The sequence below is a fragment of the Plectropomus leopardus genome, chromosome 7 (assembly GCF_026936395.1).
Source record: "Plectropomus leopardus strain MGB_pleo_1.0 chromosome 7, ASM2693639v1, whole genome shotgun sequence".
In the NCBI taxonomy this organism is placed as follows: domain Eukaryota; kingdom Metazoa; phylum Chordata; class Actinopteri; order Perciformes; family Serranidae; genus Plectropomus; species Plectropomus leopardus.
Genome location: NC_142182.1, coordinates 31,760,587 through 31,768,652, shown reverse-complemented (window position 1 = coordinate 31,768,652; position 8,066 = coordinate 31,760,587).

Below are 8,066 nucleotides of genomic sequence, written 5' to 3'. Positions count from 1 at the left end.
GTCAATACCATGTTAAAATTCCCAATTTTACAACAGAAACAGCCTGGTACCAAAAAACGGTTTTGGTCTCCATGGCAAATGTCATGACAACTGTACAGGGTCTGAATTTAATTATTTTTTTAATTACTCACCTGTTCCATTCTATCATGGCACAGTGTTATACATATTGAATGGCTTGGTTACCCATAATTAAGGACAGGCTGCCTGCAAGGCGTCACTATAGCCTATGATTTAGATCCACACCTCTCTACTCCACAGTCCCAACCTCTTCCAAATACGATCCCTTCTGTTTCCAAAAAAACAAGACTGCGATCAAAGGGTTAAATCACAGTAGTTACGTTAATTATTTAAACAGTCTAGAACAGTATATCAAGTATAACTAACTATGGCTAACTCCATATGTATTATTGAAAGTGAAATTGTATGAAATTCTTGAAAATACAAATAAGATATGGTAAAGTATTCTAATTGTACTGTTTATAGGTCAGCACTAGCTTTTCCACATAAATAATAACACTATAAATAATTCATGAGGTTATGTCTTCACATTGTTCTTTTACTATTTGTTAACCATTTAGTAAGAAATCATATTTGGGCTGTTGCTGAATTATTGCTTTGTTTCAATGAATAAAAAATATTACTTTAAAAATCAGCTGTATATTTAAATATTTTATAACTTCTTTGTTAAATGTTATATTTCTGTTTTGCTCCTGTGTTAAAACCTGTGCAGTATTCTGACAATACTTTGTTTAAACTGCGTCAGTGAGTTACTTCAGTTTGTTTGTGCAATGATGACAAGTGTTGGAAGTCATGCCAGTATGTTTAAGAGTGTATTAAACAGTCCTGCCTCTAATTAAACTGTCTCAGGATAATTTTGTGGTAATTATGTTAACCACACTGTAGTGTGGTTAACATAATTAACCATAATAATATAATAATTAGTGTATAAAAGGCATCTTTGGCTACAGCCTTGACAGTGTGTGTGGAGTGGTGGCTCCTCCTTAATGGAAGGAGAAAATGAGAACAAAGTGAATACTCTGTTGTAGTGGATGATGAGGACAACTCTTGATGAGAAGATATTCAAATGCCTAAACAAAACAGAAACTTCTTTTGGAGAATGCTTAGATGACCCTCGGGGTCAGCCAACGGACCTAACTGCCTTGTTGAACTTGGACTCTGCTAAGCAGAACTAAACTGCGACAGATTTTATTGCCCGACCCACAGTTTGAGTTAACTTGCGACTCATTTGGGGCAAGGAGCTGTCAACTGAGCTTGTGGTGGTTTTGTGCTGTCTGGGCGTGCTTGTGACTGTTTGTCTGTGTGCTTGTTGTGTCTTCTCCTTGTTCTGCTGTGTTTCAGGGGCTGGGCGTGGCTACCGGGTGCTGGAGCTTATGGCTCACTTCCTCACCTGCTCCTCATCAGTGATCAACCCTCTGCAGCATATATACCGCGGCTTCTCTCCTGTTCGGTGCCAGATTGTCTTTCCATCTTACCCGTGGTATATCGGCCTACTCTCATGAATACTTTTTCCTATCCTTCTAGAAACCGCAACTACTTTGAGATTTTTGAGCTTATCATGTTTCTATGCTTGTTTCAGTACCTGCCGCCTCAGAGCTCCTCGCCACCCGGCCCCCTCCGCCTTTGTGTATGAAACCTCGCCTACAAGGTCTGCACCGCTCCACCAGCTCCACCATTCCCTCCAGCTTCACCAGCCCTCACCACCTGCCTCGCCTCTCCATTCCTCCAAGCAACTCCAGCCTCCAAGGCCATCTCAGCCACTGGATCCATTTCCTCAACACCATTCCCTTCATTCATATGCTATACACATTGAAATCGTCGTTATATGATTTAACACCTTGTCTGTGTTTGGTCTTGGGTCCTCCTCTCGTTTATGGTACCCTGTACCACAACAGAGCTCCTGCAAAGACTCCAGGAGACATCAGGAGGTCCCTACATCATGGAAACTGACAATTTATGCTTTTGTTGCGCAACCAACACGTGACACACATCCGCACATTGTAAGAGAGGATCACACTGACTGATTTTTCGTATTCAAAGTAAAACTTACTTTGAAATGTTGTGTGGAGATCTCATACCTACAGAACTGGAACTTTGTTTACATGCTGAATTTGAGGCCAAACTCACAAACACAAGCTGTGCCTGTGTGCGTGTGGAGGGATGTGACCTTTCCTAACCCCCTGCCAGCAGCGTGCTACACACTGAATGGGTACACAGAAAACACATGACAGACTAAAGTGAAAAGACAATCAGCAAACAAACTCACCTCATCTTGACTTTTGCCTCCTCACAGCTGTTGCAAACAAAGTGAACACCTTCACATGTTCTGAAGATGCACTCATGTTGGGTGGTATTTTTTGGGCATCCTGTAAAAGAAAAACAAAATAAATATGTTGCACACGTCGAAAAAGGGTTTTACAATCTCACAGCACTGTATCTTACACTTTGGCCCGCAGATATTTTACTTTTATTAGCTCGAAAAGCCTTCTGACAAGAAATTGCCTTGTGCTCCAGACTGCCCCTGGCCTGAACAACCTATGGACTGAGATTTATGCACACACTCTGTATACAGGGCTGGGCAATATGGAAAAACTATATTCCAATGATATTGTATTGTTGGGTTGAATATTGGTACTTTCACAAAATATTCACAAGATTTTCTATAAACAATCATTCGTAATTTGGGTTTATGAGATTAAGTAGTTAACATAAATAATAAAACAGGTAGAAAAGAAAATCACACTTGACTGTAGTGCAGCCTTTAAAACCAGATAAAGACTAAACTATAGTAATATTATGACATGCAAAAGATGATATATAGTCTCATATTATGATATGAATATAATATTGATGTACATATTGCCCAATCATAACTATGTGTTAACACCAGCACAAATCTGGATCATGTGGTTAATGGAAAATATCCTGAAATTAACAATATTAGATTAAAAATAAATATTCACTAAAAGACAAATAGTGTACTTTCCTTATCATGTTTCACACACATAAATATGCATAAATCTCTTTTTGCTGTACACGAGACAAATAAAAAATACACACAAGCACTAATATTCCCTGACACTGTCATTCATATGTTTTTCTATCTTTTTTTCAAGTTTGCGAGCTCCCACTGCCTAACTTCAATATTTCTTTGTCATTTGGCATATTGAACTTACGTTAAAATAGTCTGTACATGCCTCGTGTATTTTATTGTAGACTCAAAACTAACACGAGCATCAGTTTTTCAAAAGATAAAAGCTTTAATGACTGATAGCTAATGTTGGTTATTTAGCTAACGTTAATCATTTCATGTAATTTCAGAACCACAGAGATATATCCTGTATGCTGCCCGCTGTAAAAGATTCCAGTGTCACATAATTTTCTTTCTTATCACATACAGAAAGAAAGTAATTTATAATGTAGGAAAATTTGTGAAATAACGGACGTATAACATTATGAATGTAACGTTAGCTAATGTGAATGTGCACATGCTAACATTAGCTTTAGCTTAACAGTTGGAAAAAAATATCCCGAATTTTAATAGTAACTTAACATTACATGACACTTACAAACTGTGGTTGTAGTCAACAATGCCACTGACCACCATTTTGTAAAAACAACATTACATTAGGTTATTAGAATAATCCATTAAAAATAAACATTACTCATCAACTTTTCCTTCCAGCAAGGCTGCATTGATTGGGTTCCAGGAAGCTGTCGTTGACCTCTGACCTCAATGCTGTTCTGACAGACAGGGTGACACCCCTGCTGCAAATACCTTAGCCTGAATTTAGGTGAAAATATGTATAAAATTGTGAACGACAACATATCTAAAATATTTCTGTTTGAAGGGATGGTGCAGCCATAAAAAGGGTTTGGTTTTTCACTGTGTTGACATGAAGAAATGGAGCAAGCTGATAAGATCAGTCCATTCAAAAATGGAAAGTGAGCTCAGAAGTACAACATCATGTCATACATATGAAGAATTTAAACACGTGTTTAAACTGGAAAAGTATCTGTCACATGAAAACCAAAAGTACAGGCTGGCTCTTTGTAATTTGTGGGTAAACAACAGCAGATTTCCTAAAGTCACTAGAAGATATAAAAGATATAAAAGGCTGGATAGAAACCAGAGGATCTGCAACCACTGTAATAATGATTGTATGGGAGATATAAGATGAGTATAATATTGTATTTGAATTTCAGAATATAAGATTAATGAATTTAAGTGAAAGGCATTTGCCAAAGTATTATTTAAACTACCCATCTATTCAATCTATTTTAAGTTAATTTTGTAGGTAACAGGATTCCCCCTGCTTAAAGCAATTTCAATTTAAAACATCCATAATTCCCCTCAGAATCAAATTTAAGACCAATTTTGCAATAACCTACACTGACCCCCCCAAAAAAAACCAAAACATATAAGGCATTATTTTTTGAATAATGAATTCAGTGCCCTTCAAGACTTTTTAAAGATCCATGGAGCCCCTGGTTTTTACAATCAGATAAGCCAAAAGTTATGTGTAAACTAGGTGCTTTTTTTGAAGAATGTCCTGCCATTAGCTGTATTTTGTGCATGCTGTATACCCTTGTTATTTTTGTATTTAATGTTTGTACTCCATACCATGTGTAATGCTCTTGAGCCAAAAGTAAATAAATAAAAACAAAAAAAATACAAAATATCTTTAGGCTAACATTAGTTTGGAATAAGTTGGGTTTTTTTTAGTAAAACCCATTGAAGAGAAAACATTTTAAAAAAGCATCATCACATTTTTCACTGCTCACAGCTAAATTTAAATGATAATGTATCTGTCTATTAGGTCTCTGGCAGAATCTTCTTTACTGCTGGGATTCATTGAGAGCTCCCTCAAAGAGCAGACCTCGTCCCCACAAAATCATTTTGCTATTAAAGGCCAATTACTCACAAATCTATATCTACACAAATAAACAATGTAATGTGCACAGAGAGCGAGGGCTGTATTGTCGATGCAAGAGGATAACCATCTCTCTCCATCTTTAGCACCTTGGACAGCACTCTCATGTCTGTACCTATATTCACCGTATCCTCTTTACCAAACTAGTCAAGACGCTTCATCCTGTTGGATTCAGTTGCATTGTTCATTTTGCCAAACATGCTTAATTTGATACAAAATGATAGTATACTTTTACTTTGAAGGAACACATAAGATTTAACTTTTGGGTCTGCGTGAATTTATAATAAATGCTTTTTTAAATAATTACAACTGTTATTTTTGTGCGTGTAAATAACATCAAACAGTAAAACACCAAAACAAAAAAGTTGTTTTTTAGCAAACAAGACAATAGAAGAGATACGACAAACTGAGTTGCATGATTTTAATTGATCAATTGGTAAATATTCTCTCTACAAAGGCAATTCCTTGGTAAGAGATGTAATGATTGTTAAGACAATATTGACAGAAACGTATACGTCCTGCATCCATGACTGTGATGACAGGTGTTTATATCAACCCCGTTTGGAGCTTCGCCTGCTGTGAGCAGGTGGTGCAGCAGGTTTGGTGCAGGCTGTTTTGCCGCAGCCACATTGCTCCACATGGATGTACGAGAAGGCAACCACATCTCCATTCAGGCAGTGCAGGTCAATGGTGCGACGGCTGGAGCGTGTCTCCCTACAGCAGGTGCAGGAATGCTCCATAGCAGCTGCTGCTGCAGAGTACCTGAAGAAAGTAGAAGCAGGACTGATTAATAAACTCAAAATCTGCACAAACTGCATCTAGATAACTTTAGATTTCCTCATCCTCATGGTTTGTGAGTATTCAGAGGGATGAGAAATAGGCATAATATCACCCTTACATGGTGTAAGTGTTGCAGGATCCTTCACAATATGGCACATCCACCTCACTGTAAGACTGGCATCTATTGTGCGTGATGTGTTTTTTCATGGAGACTAACTTGCAGCCGTTCTCCTTCTCAATACCTTTTCAGAACAGACGCACAGTTAGTTTGTTTTCATTTAAATGCCTTCTGCCAAAAAGTAAAGTAAATGGTATACTCACAAATTTTACAGCAGCCATCTGCTGATGTCTGAATAGTGCCCTAAGGAGGAAAATTCACAATATCAACATAGTTTGTTCTAACAAATGTTCTAAAAGACACACACAGTCCAGATTCATCTGCTGGGAGTCAAAAATGATACTTACAGGTTGGCAGTTTTTGGGGTTGAACGGCGGGCAGACAATGTGAGAATTGAATGTTGTTAAAGTGTTTCCGATCTTAATGCAGGTGTAATGCAGACACTTATTCTCAGGTGGTGCCCAGGTATCTCCAGGCTGGAGGGTGGTACACACACACACACACACACACACACACACACACACACACACACACACACACACACACACAGATGTGTTGAAATCATGAGGTTCTTTCTGCTATTAACTATTATCATGTAGAATCACAGCCAACAGAGATGATTCAGTTTACCTTCAAGAGCTTGTTGGTACCATTAACACTGGCAACACAGTGAGTCTGTACACACTTCCCACAACATGCATCTGAATCAGTCTCTTCCTGATATTCATATCCCTGAAAGAAATGTGGGGAATGAAGTTGACAAGTCATGTTTATGTGTTAACTTTCCCAGAAAACATATGCGGAGAAAAACAAATTATATCGCGAGTATAACAGGTGTCATTTTTCTCACCAGGTCACAGTTTTCGTCACATTTCACAAAATCACAACGTATTTTAAATAGACTAGTTTCAGGATCCACTTCCCGGGTACAGAAACATTCCTGACATTCAGGCCCAGGAACTGGAGATCCAGGCTAGCAATCAAAAAAGAAATGTGTGTTTTTAGCCATACACAACTTGGGCAGCAGATATTGTTAAATGACAAGAATTGTATATTAACAAATCATGATATATATATATGTATGTAATTATTACAGAATTCTATTTCTTACTTACCAGGTATTCAATTTCTTTGTGAACACAAACTTTTTTGGCCACTAGAAAAGAGTAAGATGATGGAAATCAGGTAAAAGTGTCAGTACTTTCATTAGGTTTAATATGAAACCAAAGTGAAAAAATGAGCTCACCGCATGTGCGTTCTGGACAGCATTTTCCCTCAGGAACACGGTCCTCTGACTCATATCCTGCCCCGCACTTCTTGTCAATGGGTGGGCAAATGTTGCTGTGACATTCTGAGATGATAAACGGTGATAGTAAATATTTAAGAACCATCAATATCGTTAACAACGTGAAGCAATAAAAAAAGCAAATGTGCGTTGATGCTGCATGTCTTACGGCAAACAAAGGTATAACAGCAGGAGTCTGCTGGATCCGTTTCGTTGACAAGGATGAACCCATCACCAGTGCAGCTTATTATGGGCAGTATTGGGCACGTCTTCGGCTGGCATGTCACAGTCTTGGTGGCTTCCAGACAGATGCAGTTTTGGCATTTGTACTCAAACTTCTCATTAAACTAAAAGAATAAAAAACAGTTGTGACTTATTGTCTCCTTTCAGAAAACACAGATTAGGATTTTAGCTGAACATGAACTGAAGACTCACCTCACGAGGATTGCCCTCAGGATCAAGACATCCTGTTAAAAAAATGAGTACTTCATGATTGATATGTTATACACACACACACACACACACACACACACATATATAAATAAATATATATATATATATTAGTCAATGATAAGTCTTAAGAATACATCCCACACTTACCACACTTATCAACACATATGCCAGACTCTTTGTTGAAGAGTTTCATTCCATCTGGACAAAAGCAGCCCTCAGTGGTGAAGTTCATGGTTGGTTCATTTGGACTGTAATATTGAATCATCGAGAGAGAGCACATAGTTTGCATTATTTCTTTCAGATCTCTTAAACATAGTTAATATAATACATTTTACTCTACTCCGCTTATTGCCACTATGTTGTTCAATTTTTTTTTCACGTTTTTTTTGCCACTATTCACTGTTATCTTTGCTTCAGGAAATGTGCAAAATGAACTGTAAAATTAAACTTTATTTTTTTAAATTTATTGTCAGATCTG